Genomic DNA, 14,911 nt, shown 5'->3' with positions numbered 1-14,911 from the left:
CCTTAGGGAAGAAAACTAAAGGACTTTTGTTTTCTTACTGCTGCTATTGATTCCAAAACTAGAATTTATACCATTAATTGGTTCCATGTGGGGTAGCTCTTCTGCCTTGTATATACTGTTCTTAGAATACAGTTAATAATTTAAAAAATCAAGCTTTTTACATTGTATTCAATGATTGAATGAGTTATGTAAAAAATTGATTCCATGATGGACAAAACATGGTATAGACTTGTAATGGAATATTATCCAGCTATAAAAAGGAATGTAATTCTGATACATGGTACCACATGGATGAGCTTTGAAAATACTCAGCTAAGTAAAATAGAGACACCAAAGGACAAATGTTATATTATTCCACTTAATATGAAGTGCCTTGAATAGGCAAACTCAGAGGGACAGAAAGTAAAATAATGGTTACCAGGAGCTAAAAAAATTGGGCAGTGGGACCTGCTGTTTAATGGGTACAGGGAGTCTGGGATGATGAAAAAATTCTGGAAATGGATAGTGGTAATGGTTGCATAACATTGTGAATGTAAGTAATGCCACTGATTTGTACACTTAAAAGTGGTTAAAATGGTAAATTTTTGTATTATGTATATTTTACCATGATATAAGATGTTTTCAAGAATTGATTCCAATGCAGAAAGGTTATACAAGACTTCTACAAATGCAAAAACTTAAAAATTAAACCTATGTTTTTTTAGACATTTATTACCTGAGCTTATAAACCTCTGAGGGCAGTTTTTCTATGGGTCAGCCTTTAATCAGCAATCAAGAAAGCCTTTACTCCAGACTGCTGCCGGAGACCACAGCCTGAGACAGTTGTAACCCAATTCCCATCCAGCTTTTTGTTGGGAAAAATAATAGTACTTCTGGGAAATATTTTAAAGGATATGGAGTCCGTTCATTCTTTCAGAAATTCTCATTTTAATCCCTGGATCATGGCAGATGATCAGATTGCTGTGTGCTTGGGCTCCTTCAGTAAATTTACTTTGCCTCCCAACCCCTTGGTGTGAATGATAAAGGACACTTTAAGAATTTACACAGGGAAGGGAAGGTTAACAGCTTGGGAAACATTTCTTACCTATTGAGGAGTATGTACATTGCATTTTATCTTACAGTCAATGTGATTATCTTGTGCTGTTTTCTTTGCTGGCTGCTAGTAGGGTGCTCAGAACCCGATTTATGAACCACATTAAATAATAGTTCAGTACTTTGCAACATACATTTCTGTGGACTAATTCTTCATGCTCATCTCACCTCGTCTTTACATAGTTTTAACTCTGGGGGGAAAATATTTTCCCAGCCCGGGGCAAAATACCTTTGAAGCCAAAATTAGTCAAAGGGAGAAATTAAGTGAGAAAAATATGTTTATTGCTTACAAGCAGTCATCCACTTCTGCTTGCCCATGTGTCTTTCACTACCCGACTTCAGAAAGGAACCCCACCCAACCTCTCCAGTCTGGATATGCCCTTGCTCTCCTTGTAATTACTTGCTGATATGGAGATAGACTACTCTCTCCACCCCTTGGAAACACCTATTGATAAAGAGATGTACTAAGGCTAGGCAAAAGATTCTGGAAAAACTGCAATTTTACTCACAATAGTATACATATTTTATAAGTTAACTCATCCTTTTTTGACATTAGATGGTGTGTTAGGGTTCTCCAGAGAACCATGACTAATAGGATGTATGTGTATATATATGTACTATATGATTTTGCTTATGTATATTCCACTTATCTCTGTCTATAGTTGACCCTTGACCAACATGAATTTGAACTGCAGAGGTTCACTTTTATTTAATCCACAGATTGTTTTCAATAATGTGTTAGAAAATTTGAGATTTGCAACAATTAAAAAAATTTTTTTTCTAGTTTTATTGTAAGAATACAGTACCTATACCTGTCATATACAAAATATGTGTTAACTGTTTATACTATCAGTAAGGCCTCTGGTTAATAATAGGCTATTAGTAAAGGTTTTGGGGAAGTCAAAATCTATATACAAATTTTCAGCTATAACAGTGTTGGTGCTCTTAACTCCCATATTGTTGAAGGGTCAACTGTGTGTATGTGTATGTATGTGTGTGTGTTTTATATATATATATATTTCTTTTAAGGAGTTGACTCACATCATTATGGAGGCTGAGAAGTCCAAAATCTTCAGGGTAGGCCAGCAGGCTGGAAATCCAGGGAAGAGTTGATGTCACAGTCTTGAGTCCAGAGGCTGTTTAAAGTCATCAACTGATTGGATGAAGCCCATCCATATTATGAAGGGTAATTTGTTTTTCTAAAAGTCTGCTAATTTAAATGTTAAACACATCTAAAACAAAATTAAAAAATAAAACACTTCTACAGCAATATCTAGTCTGGTGTTTGACCAAACAATTGGGCACCATAGCCCTGCCAAGTTGATTAAACATGTAAGATCAACCATCAAAGACAGTGGCCCTTGAACAATTTAGGGGGTTAGGGGCACCACCATCCCCTAAACAGCTGAGACTCTGCATATAACTTTTGGCTTCCAGAGAACTTAGCTTCTAATAACCTACTGTTGACCAGAAGCCTTACCAATAGCATAAACATTTGATTAACATGTATTTTGTGTGTGTGTATATATATATATATATATATATATATATATACTTGTATGCTACATTCTTACAGTAAATTAGAGAAAAGAAAATGTTTTTTCAATTTTTCATGAATTTCCAAAAATTTTTCCAATATATTTGTTGAAGAAAAAAAAAACATCTAAGAGTGGACCTGTGCAGTTCAAACCTGTGTTGTTGAAGGGTCAACTGTGTACTACAATTTCCTTAAAACTGGGCATAATTGCTGTCTTTTACATTTGCTTCTTTGAGTGCATGTAGAAAAAGATTCCAATTCCCTCCCACCTCCTCATCTAGGTTCTGGTCTCATGTTGTCATTATTTCATCAGCTAGTAGAGCTGTCTTCCAAAGCAGGGTTAGTTAAATGGCATAGAGTCTTCATTGTGTGAGGATGTGTTCAATGTGTGAATGCTCTGACCTGCCAACATACCCTGATGTATGTCAGTATTATGCAGAGTTCTGCCAACTCGTTGGTAAACAGCCATTTTTGTGGAGAGGTGTTGATGAGGTATATGATTCCACCAATTATTAACATTCCCAATTAGAAGGGGCCCAGGTATGTGTTAATAAAATGTTTGCTCACTCTCTCTGTAACCCTAACCGCCCCACCTGACTTGATTACATGCACTGGATATTGTTCAATTGATTATATTGCTGCTGTTCTAGTCTGGAAGGTCTGCAAACATCCCTTTTTGTTAGGAAACATTCCAGTTGTTGAGGAATGTAAGTCATCGGCAGCAGGAGCTCTTACATCATCTTTTTATGTTTGGTAGGCTGGTTACTTTGTCTGGGTGCAGACCTCCTCACCACTGAGAGGGGAACCTGACAGCCTTGCTCTCCCTCTTAAGGTAAGAAATGAAGCGATTGCAGACCACCCTCTGCATTTCACTGGGACTCCTGGGTTGGGTAATCAGGGATCCACATGGGCTTCTGAATATCTTGGGACTCTTTCTTTGCCCATCTCTTGGGCATTTTGCCAGGTTTCCAACCCATCCTAGCCCTTCACAGCCCACTGCAGTCCTGGAACTTGAAAACCTAGTTTTGGCTAAAATGACATTTCTGGTGAACCTAAGGAGGGAGTCACCATGCCCAGGGAGTGGCTAGGGGATCAAAGCCTTCTCTGCTTCCCACATAGTGCACTAGTTTGGTCAATTAAAAGAGAACCTTCCAGGGTAGTCATCCCAGTGATGGGGGTTGGAATATGTGGGGGGTGGGGAGTGATGCTCTAAAGTGTCTGGATCAAGTGAAATGTATTGTGACTCTACTTAGTAAGTGTATGCACTTGTTTAAGCATTTGTGATTACAGGACATTTAAATGTTAGAGATTAGAAAATATTTCCAGATCCACAATAGTACGAGAGTGTTACCCAACAGAGAAGAGGTGACAGCATTAATGCGGGAGTGTCTAAAGTTGTTTTACTGAGACTGCTTTTTACTTATTCATTTGGTCCTTTTGTTTTTAGGTATGGTGCTTAATACACAGGCTGACCAGTTTCAATTGTTAGGCCTCATCTCCATTTTCCCAGTGAAAAAACTGAATCTGGGGTCTGGTTTTCTGAGGTCAGGCTGCCAGGCCAAGAATGTCTTGTTGAGACTTCAGGGACCTGAGCCTGGCCTGCTGAGCAATCTCTTCCTGGCTGGGCTGTCAGCTCCCAGCCCCAGAGGCCCCGTGCCTTGCAAGCAGACCTCCCACCTTGCACCTGCTGGGTGAGGGAGGCAGATCCAAAGGAGGCCGCCTGAGATTGTGAGCTGATGGGGCCAGGGCCATGCTACCTCCTGTTTCCTGTCTAAAGAGCAGCTTGAATTATTAACTCCTGTGCTTGGTAATGATAATTATATGTTTCAAGTACAAAGCAAAATTCTGTGGAATATCTACTAAGATACTTTACTCCTTGCCTTTTTTAAAGAGTGAACATTGTACTACCCTAAAAGGCCCCAGAAAACAGGTAGGAATCTGCTTGTTACCACTGTTTTCCCTGGGGCATATTGGGTGGTGTGTGGGCTGTTACTTCAATTTGAGTTTGCTATTAATAAGCCCCAAAGCTACAGAGATCAGAGAAGTGATGGTCCAGCAGTGAGATGTATGGAGAACATTGGGTCATCTTCCAAAACAAGGAGATCTAATGCCTTCGTAGTTAACAGTGTTAAACACAGTGTTAGGAACATCATAATCATGATAATCATGATATAATAAAATAACAATGGCAGTAAAAAATAATACCCCTAATATTAACCACCTCTATCACCAGCATCATGATAGGTAACATTTATTGACTCCCACTTTCTACCAAGCACTAGACTAAGCATTTTATTTGCATTATTTTCTCTTAATCTGCATAGCCTTCCTATGAGGAAAGTCCTGTTAATATCCACCTTGTACAGTTGTGGAAACTGAGGTTGAAGCAAGTTGGGTAAGTTGCTCAGTGCTAGCCAGCCAAGCCAAAAAGTGGCAGACGGGGGATGTGACCGAACAGCACGGAACAGGGCCTGACCGAGCTGCGGTTCCCACCCACATGCACGTATTCAGAGCAGAGCTCCACTCAGCCTCCACCCACCCTCGCATGCTCACATGCCCTTTGCCATCTTCACCTCCTACCGCTGACATTTGTCTCTTCTCCATTGAGGTGGTCAAAACATCCAAACATATATAAGTAGTACAAGATTGTTTAAGAATATTTGGCCTATAGAGAACAGCAGAAAGAATGAAGAATAAAAACCACCCAGTTTTTAAAGATGCCAGCTCTATAATCACGAACATGTTAGGGTGTTTTGCTCTTATTTTTCCACTTGTGTGCAGTTTGTTCACATAGTTGCTACATAAGTTTTGAGTTTATATTTAATGTGAGTATTTTCCTGCGCCTTTGCTCTCATAAGCCAGTTTTAATGGCTGCTGGGCGCTCTGTTAAGCGGACATGGTTAGAGGACCCTCTGTTCTGCAAGACTGTATCCTTGAGTTGCTCTCATGTGGCAAGCACAGAGCTTCTCGCCATAGTGGATAGGCAATTTCTGAGTGCTGACAACTGGGTTGGAATTGTGGGGGTGTATGCCCCCACATGGTAAACACCTGGAATAAACAACTAGGGGGTTCTGCAGGGCTCCTGCGGGCATTGAAGTAGCTGGCATTTGCTTGGCATTGAATCTAGTGGTGTGTGGGCGGTTTCATTTTTGCATCTTCATCTATGTGCTACGTACACCTAGTTAGCTCTGTAATTCCAGGAAGTCACAAGTTTTCTGAACCCTCGTGCTTTATAACCTGAATATAGCCAGTTGATGTAGCCGTTTTGGTAGGGCTCAGCTGGGTTACTCTGGGTTGCTTTAAGCAGGAAATTTTGTTTTTCAAGATGACCAGACCTGTGAGCCCTTGGAAGGTGAAGTATCTCAGCTACTTTGACATAGCTTTTGCCATCTCCACTTCTGTGCCCCTCCAACTTTCTCCCCAAGCCTGCACACCCACAGAAAGAGATAGTACAAAACAGGTGCTCAACAAATACGAGGTGAACAAACAGATACATGCACAAACAAATGCTGTGGGTCTTCATCTAAGAACTTTAACATTACAACTGACCCCACTTATCAGTAATGAGTAAGATTGCTTCATTTGGATGTGGTGGCTTTTGTTATAATAGGGGCTTAAGCTTCCAAAGTCTCTCATTACGTTTCAGAGTGATTTTCCTACAGAGTTGATTATGAATTTTCCCCCATGTTACAGATGAAAGAGCATTCATCTGTGGAACTTTGTATTTTTTTTCCCTGTATTGTTGATGAGATAGGATTCTGCTTCGGCCATAGCAGAATCAAAGCTTAGAGTATAATCATTCTCTTGCTGTGACCAGCAGAAAAAAGGCATTCAGGGCTTCCTGCGTTCTTGGAGCCACATATCTGTGGGGGTTACATTGTTGGGTCTAATTGGCCCGCCCTGATTCTCACCTGGTACTACTGACCTTGAATTGGTTCGGTCATGCCTTGAAGGCATCTCCCTTTTATAATATCCAACACCCAGGTTATAAAGTTACTTCCAAGGAAGTGAAATCTTGTCATTTCTGGCCCTATATTCTATCACAGGCTAAAAGGAACAAAATCCTGCATTCCCCTCCCAACTCTGCAGACACCTAATTTGGTGCCTACATTTGCACAGAAAGCTTGCTCTCATCTCCCTGGATTTGATCACTAATTGGTCTTAGCTTTTCCCAAGTTTATGTGGTGGCTGTGGTGGCCTCACTGGTCCTAGGTGGATGGTATGAGAGCTTGAGAGCACCACAGGGTGGTTGATAAACCTGCTGGCAAATGACAGGTGGTCTGGTTTAATGTGTGTGTGTGTTTGAAATGCTGTGGATAATAAAGCCCTCATTGTTCAGGGCTCTGTATCAGTTATCACCTGCACAATAACAAATGCCCCAAATTTAGTAGCTTAAAACAACACCCATCTTATACTCTCATGACTCTGTGGGCCAGCAGTTCAGGCTGGGCTTCGCTGGTCTCACCTGGGGTCACTCATGCCATCATACTCAGCTGGTGCCTGGGAGGTGGACGAGCTAGGGACCCTAGCTGGGATAACTCACCTCTGTCATGTGGTCGGACCCCCCGGTTGGCTAGTTCAGGATCCTGCACATGACAGAGCTGTCCAGCAAGAGGGCAAGAGCCGAAGCTGCACAGTCTATTCATTGGTCAGAGAAAGTTATAGGGCCGACCCAGAGGAGAGGGGGTCGAAAATAGGCCCCTCATCCTAATGGAATAGCTACAGTGAGTTCATGGCCATTCAACATTTATCATAGGCTATTAACTTTGATATGAAAGCAATCTGAAGTTATTTTAAAATTATTTTGCCTTTAAACCATCTTGAGTAGGGATAGTGTTGTCAGGCCATCTGAGAGAAGTCTAGAAAGAGAGGTCTTCTGCAACATACCCAGGAATCTAATAATAAAGGTAGAATGATAACAGTATGTAATACTATTCTTACTATATGCCAAGTACTGTTTTAAGTCCTTTGCATAACACATTTGATTGTTGCAAAATCTTAGGGGACGTACTATTTTTATCCCTGTTTGTAGGTGAGAAAACTAAGATAAAGACAAGTAACTTGCCCCAATGTCATAAAGATACTAGGTGGTGGAACTGGGGTTCCACCCAGGCAGACAGGCTCCAGAGTCTGCATTAACCCTAAATGCCTCTCAAGTTAATGAAACTAAATCTTCCTGACAGCAGAGTTGTCTCTCTTGGACAATGGAATTTTTCTAGGGGCAGAATTAGCTACACTAAGCCTTTCTGGGTATACCCATGTCATCAAAATTGGGTCTAGTTACATTACAGTAGACCCTAACTGGAGGTAATAAAAACACTCAGACCCCCATGGAATAGAGAGAGTAATTCTCCTGGGCATGTATGTGTGAGGGCATCAGGTGATGGTGGTGGTCATGGCATGGTGTCACTCTCTCATTTGCTTAGTAAGCATTTGGAGAATGAGCGTATTTAATAATGCCTATCTCAGCATTTTAGATAGCCTCTTGTTCTGGGCTTCAAGTAATCAGAAAGTCTCAGCAACAAAGAAAATAATATTGTGTGTATGTAGCTTTCTTTTTAAGGGTTACTATCCCAGAGAAAGGGTGGGTTCACAACCTCTTTTATATAGTGGAACTAAATTTAGTCCAATCTCCAGGTGGTTTATCTACAGAAAGTGACAAATTTCTCTGACATTTATAAGGTCACCCTGACAGCCATAGATGAAGTGGCTCATGGCACCCATATCTTAGTAATGGGTCTTGCATTTAGCACTAAAATGGGGGAGGGACCATGAGTCTAAGATTCAAGGGTGGTGGTCATTCTAGCTATCTAGCACCTTCTCTCTATCCAATCCTGTTGTCTCTTGACTTCACAACTAACCTGCTTCTGACTTCCTCATCTTCCTATGTTGACTCAGGTTAGCACTACTGTCTGTTTTCATTGCTGGGAGGTGTCTGCCACAATTTCTGCATACTGAGAACCTGCATGTCTTCTCTAATACGGCCCCCAGGTAGACTCTGAGCTGGGAGATAGGCAACCTGGACATACACAGTGCCACCAGAGAGGGCAGAACGTGGAGGAGGGACAAGGGAGACCCGTGTGCTGATGTCCCTCCTCTTCCACTGTGTCTCAACTTCCCACACCAGGAACTGCCCTCAAGGCCAGATTTCTTGATTGTCAAGCAAGAAATCTTAGGGATGCTTCCCCATACCAATGGAAATTGTTACCTTTATAATCTTTCCTCCAGCTAATCCTGAAGAATTTATAATCCTGTCCTGATTTAAGTACTTTTTCCTTTTGGATGCCTCCTTCCTTTTTTTCTTATTCAAACCAGTTGGGACAGTTCGTCCCCTAGCACAGAAATGCAAACCTGACAGGCAGGTCTCTACAGCAGAGATTTTCCAAACTGTGCTTCCCTGCAGCGGTTGCAGCTGAAGAGCTCAGCCCTCCTGATGAGTGAGGAAGAGAAGAGAACAAGAAGCCGGAAGCCTCTTTTGTTTCCCGGCCTTGCGGCTGTTCTTTCCTGGCTATAAATGTAATTGCTTCCTGGGGTGGATCTGGCCAGCAGACCTGGATCCCATCAATGCCCTCCTGGTTGGTCAGCCTGGGCCACCGAGGCCCACACCTCTGTTTCTCAGGCTTGGTTGATTAGCACTAATTTGCCCTTGGCTTTGGCGAACTTTACCCTTGAAGGGGACTGGCCGAGCAGGGATCGCATCTGCGGGACGTGGGTAGGGGGAGGTAGGTGAGCGACTGCTGGCCCTTCTGGGACAGTGGCGAGTGGGGTGATTTAGTGTGCTTAGGAAAACTGGTTCGCCACGGGGTCCTCAAGTACACACAAGTCCTCAGGCCTCCGGAAGGGGAGGTTTACTCACTTTGTCCCCATAGAGGACATCACAGAAATGGCGTTTCCTTGAATTCAGTGCAATTTCAGCTTAGCCTAAGATGGCTGGGTTTCCTTGTTCCCCTCTTTCATTGGTTTTATAACCAGCGTTATAGGAAGACAATACCTGAAAGTCCGTGTAAGCCCTTCCCTTCTTTCCTAGCAGTGAAGAAGATTGCTTAACAGAAACACAGTAAGGGAATTAATTTAAAAAAAAGAACTTCGGGGTAGGCTGGCTCTTGGCAAGGAAGGCTGAGCTAGGGAAGGCATTTTAAGTGGTTAGAATGCGCATCTACACATTTGCATATGCATCCATTAGCTTCTCACCCAGTCACTGGTACTTCAGCAATTGTTTTATAATCCTCAGTGGCTCTTTCTTGAAAGGTTATTATCAGCAATTTAGCCAAAGCCCAGCATTTCAAACTTATCAAATTTAATCTTACGCAGCTCTAGAAATTTCTACTTCAGAGTGTCTTCCTAGAACAGACATGGAAACTTCCTCTGTATAAACATGCTAAGCCTATGTACAATTCTCCTGTTCTCACCGTGATCACTTCCCATATTTAATCTGTGACCACTGAATCCTGTGCTCTTACTAGCCGGGTCTCCCCGCTGTTCAGATATACGGTCATGTGAGAAGAGAAAGGGCTCAGGTGGTTACTTGGAAATGGCAGATCTTGTTGACCACCGAGTGCAGACGATGAGTAAGTGTGTGGACATATGCTCTGATCACAGGGGCCTTCTTTCTCTTTTGTGCTTCCCTTTCAGGGAGGTATACTTTGATCAGGTGTATGGTCAGGCCTTTTTATATAAGTTTATTTTGGAGCCTCAGCAATATATTTGATCAGATTGTTGACACAGTCATACATGATTTCATTATTATCCAGCAGAACTCTAACATGACACAATAATATAGGTGATTATTTGCCATCTGTTAAATCAGTTTTTTTTCTGTAACTTTTTTAGTAGCATTTCATTTGTAAAATTATTTTTGGCATGTATTTGACATATAACATTGTATAAAACGTATACAACATGCTGATTTGCTACATTTCCATATGGTAATATGATTGCCATTATGATATGCCATGTCACAGAATTATCATTCTTTTTAGTGGCTGGAATTATTAAGATCTAGTTTCTTAGCAAGTTTGATGATAATACATTGGTGTTGTCTGTTTTCACTATACTGTGCACTAGCTTTCCAGAAATGTACCAGTTGCAAGTAAAATGTTTTAACATATCTCCCCCAAAAGGATAGAGGAGTGTTAATGTGGAAAGTAGTGGGGGAGGTTCAGGTTAATTATGAAATGAGACTCCCTGATGCATTCATGGATTTGTTGCTGAGATAGTTTATAACTCTGAAAGGGACAGGCTTTCAATTTTAAGTCTTTAAAATGAGCTACCGTGTTAGAGACCCATGTGTCAGCATTGTGTGTCTGCCCTGTTAGAATAAGACATTATATTAATTTTATATAAAGAATTTTGAGTGACCAAGAACAGAAAGCCAGATGGTGTGCCATGGACTTTCTCCCCACCTTAGGATAACAGATGCCCTCCCTGCCATCTCTCCCCTGTCTCCTCAATCCTTGTTATCACCAGAGACTGAATGGACAATTTTGTGGACAGCTTTCCTTGAATTGTGAGCGGAAATGCAGGCCATTAAATATGATGTTAGGGAGGAAAGTGACATTGATTTATTTGTTCCATTTTTGGCCTGCCCGAGAAACCTGTCCCATCAGGTAATGAACACTGCTTTTATCCTAACTAGTGACTCCAAAAGAATGATTACTCACCCCATTATTACCGTTCCTCCTGAGTCATCCAGGCTGGCTCATATTGGTTCCAACTGAACGAGAATCTTCAGGCAGTGGACTGTGGGGCCAAGGTACTTATTTAGAAATGTGAATTATATAAACGTGCCTTGGACCTGGAGCCATGGTTCGTTCTGGAAAGATATTTTATAGGTCCAGGTTTTAAGCCATGTGTGTATTTGAGAAATTGTATTGTCCAGTATGGTTAAAAGTGACCATATTCATGATCAAAGTAGAATGATTATTTGTGTGACCAGACCCCCTAGCTTGCCTGGTATTGATCTAAAGGACAGAGATGTGGCTATGAAAATCGTGATTTGGGCGCAGCTCTTGGCCTGCACCTGTACCTTTTCTGTACCTTAGTAGTGCTGTTGGTTGACCACTGAGTGTTCTATGAGGAGCTTAGTAAAGCCCCTTGAAGCTCTGTCCTTGTGATGGGCTGAGAGCCCCATGACATTTAGGAAGACACGTGCCATCATAGACGGGCACTACGTGAGACTGCTGGAGGTCCTGTGTTATGAGTACTGCCTGTCCCCTCTCATGTCACTGTTCTCAGTACTATTCTTGGGTACTTTGTGTGTGATATGGGTGACAAATATGGGACTGAATTGTCCTGGATCAAATTTGGATGCATGGGTAATTGTAGAGATCAATTGGCACGTGTGTTGCAGGTCATTCCAAAGTTGAGCTTGTTTCTAAGTTGTTAATATTTATGTTCATTGCAGATCCAGAGAACCTCAGTTTTGAGTGGGAGCTGTCTTCTAAGACTTAGTTGAGCCATCATATGTTCACGGGAGAGCCTGACATGTAGAAAACAAAAGATATGCAAGGCCAAACGCTAGAGACAAGTTTGTGGGTTTGTTGAAAATCCTACCACTTTCCCAGATTCTTAACTAATCCCCCCTGGGTTTAAATAAAATCAACAGTTGCTTTTATAGCAGCTACTCTGTCACCTTTCTCTATCTTCAGGTACTTGAAATACATCATTAAACGACATCAGAATTAATCCACGGTCCTTTAGACGTGGACTGAGCTGCTTGGGGCAGGAACCTTGTCTCCTGCATCTTGAATTTCTAGGACTAAGAAAAATAAGGAATAAGCAAACAGAAAAACCATATTTTATAAGCAGGTATATATGAAATAATTAGTAACTGTGAAAATAAAAACAGAATGTGATCCCACAGCCTCGGCAGCTTGACAACGTATCCTGGAGGGTCAGTAGTAGATGGAAACCTGGGCGCAGGTGGGGAGTGGCTGCTCTGGGATTCTTGGACAGGGCCCGCATGGAAAGGCAATAATGCATGTCCCATGGCGGATTGACTTTGCCATTGCCCGCGATTCCTGTGTTGAAATAGGAAGGCTCAGCCCCGACAAATGCTAAGGAAACAAAACCAACTCTTTTATTACTTTCTACAACATTTATAGCCAAGTCCTATTCGATGCCCTTATCCTTGAGGCATTCTGACAGTCATTTTAATGATTTATTTTATTTTTCACAACCAAAAAACAAATAAAATATTTTATCACCCTTTGGGTAGACTTGATGTCTTTCTCTTCATTTCATCACTTTCTGGGTCTATAAAATTCCCCTTACCTTTCAGTTTTTATAACTCTAGGATAGGAATTCTGTTTTCCTCCTTATGTGAAGGCTTTTTTCAGTCTGATTTTTTTTGGGGGTAGGGGCGGTTCCTATTTCTGTTGTATGTGGCAGGGGCAGGGGGAAGATGGGGGAAGGGGTGCTAAGACAGGCCACATGTTTGCAGTAACACATGGATTGCAGGAAAGGTTTTTGAATAAGAAAAAGTTTTTTTCAATGCTATTCTCCACTAGTTAGTGCCATGAGAACACTGGAACCATTGGTGGTGAAGAAGTAGTTGCACTGGATTAAGAAGAAAATACTACTGAAATGAGCTCTGTGGTTTCTTTCCCAGGGTCTGCAATAAAAACCAATGTTCTGTGTAAGAAGCCACTGCATTGCTCACCCCGTTCCATGCTGAACTGTACTCTTCACCCCAAGCTTCCTGCTTTCCAGCTCACAGGCTCATTTTTCCTCCTCTTTGCCTTTCTGCTCATTTCTGCCTCATTTTCCAAATGCCTTACACGAAGGTGTGAACAGCAGGACACTCACTGAGATCATTCATCATGAGCCACAAGAGCTACTCGACCACATGTGTGGATTTGTAAGGACACAGCTCTCCTCAGCTGGGCAATTTCAAGTCTGCATTGATGCAGCATGCAACTGCGCCAAGTTCAGGGGTGCATCTGAGTGGTTTGAGCTGTCTCTCTCCTGCCTCTCAGGTCCCTCCACTGTCAGTGCTAATGAAGACCATGGAATTAAAAGGGACTTCAGGTTCCTTTCCTTTAAGGATTCTGATCGCCAAGTGCAGAAATTCATGACAGCATCCCCACTGGGAGTTGCTCACCCATCCCCTACTTGGTTAATTCCACTGGCAGATGCTCATGGATTTCAGGCAGCCAGTCCCTTGTTGGGCATTTCAAAACGTGACCCCAAATGGGTCCCCCTGTAGCTTTTCTAAAGTCATCTTCTGAACTAATTTTCTCTTCTCCAGCTATTGGAAAAGTTATTAGTTGAAGTTTAACTCTCGTTTTCCCCCTCCCTCCATCAAAGTCTTGATTTCTCTGGGCAAACAAGTGTAGCTCTCTCAAATATTATAATGAGACCAGGGTTTTTAGACCTCTCTCCCTCCTGGATATCTGGTTCTGTAAGCCTCCTAATTAGAAGTGGATGTTATATTCCAAAGGTGATCAGACTTGTGAAGAGGAATTTGGCTTGATCCAGATGTTGTAATCTAAAGATGAGGCTCAAATCAACTATACTTAAATTTTAAAAAAATGAGGTGCAGTGTGTATTAGCTTCTTTAAGCAATAGTACTGTATAGAGAGTGTGTGTGTATTTATGTATGAATCATGAGCCACATGATAGTCATATATCATGTCTGTATAAATTGTATATATATTTATGAGTGGCATGGTGTTTTTAATTACTATAAAATTCATATAAACTAATTTCTGTCTAGCAAGGACTTGGTTATTCTTTGCCTATGCTGTTGATCACTTGAACCCAAAGGTATAACTTTAGCCTTGTGTTGGTTTCAGCTTGGTGCTATAATCTAGCAAGTGTTTTTTTAGATCTTAATTTCTGTTATGAAACACAGAAGCTCTCTTTCTTGGCTTTGTGCCCTGAGTAGGTGTCATAGGAAATCATCCTATCTTCATTCAAGTAATTGATAAAAATGTTAAACAGTATAAATAAAGAGTTCTGCGGCATACTACAAGAACATTTAGGGTTGAGCTCATCTATTAAAAAACATTATTTGACAGCTCATCATTTGACATCGTTTCCACCAGGATAGAAGTTTTTATGTATTGCCTTGCCAACATCCAGGTTGTGTATGAAATGTCAGTGACTTAATTGCCTGATAACCATGTCACAAAGGAAGGGAGATTTGCTTTCTGTGCTTTTCCTTAGTTTGCCCACCCTGGACCTTACTAATTGAAAGGAAAGGAGCGACACACAGCAGCAATTCACCGGAGAATTCCGCTTTATTAGGGAAAGGTGCTGGGTTATATAGGAAGGGGCATG

At 41.6% G+C, this 14,911-nt stretch overlaps 1 protein-coding gene across 4 annotated transcripts in view; it reads left to right on the top strand.

Moving 5' to 3' along the window:
* The window catches only part of LYPD6B (LY6/PLAUR domain containing 6B), a 181,705-nt gene that overhangs the window by 124,426 nt on the left and 42,368 nt on the right, over positions 1-14,911 (top strand). For 2 of the 4 annotated variants that reach the window (XM_036928315.2, XM_057505616.1), the window contains exon 2: positions 3,387-3,461. The exons of 1 other annotated variant lie outside the window; for it this stretch is intronic. The gene's annotated coding sequence lies outside the window, so the exon portion shown is untranslated. Of the gene's footprint in view, positions 1-2,121; positions 2,279-3,386; positions 3,462-14,911 lie in introns of all 4 variants that reach the window. One more of the 4 variants, XM_036928316.2, reaches the window with a different exon arrangement.

Source organism: Manis pentadactyla, chromosome 8, assembly GCF_030020395.1.
Source record: "Manis pentadactyla isolate mManPen7 chromosome 8, mManPen7.hap1, whole genome shotgun sequence".
NCBI lineage: Eukaryota > Metazoa > Chordata > Mammalia > Pholidota > Manidae > Manis > Manis pentadactyla.
The sequence above is the reverse complement of the archived record's forward strand: the minus strand, read 5'-3'. Positions and strand labels throughout refer to the sequence as shown.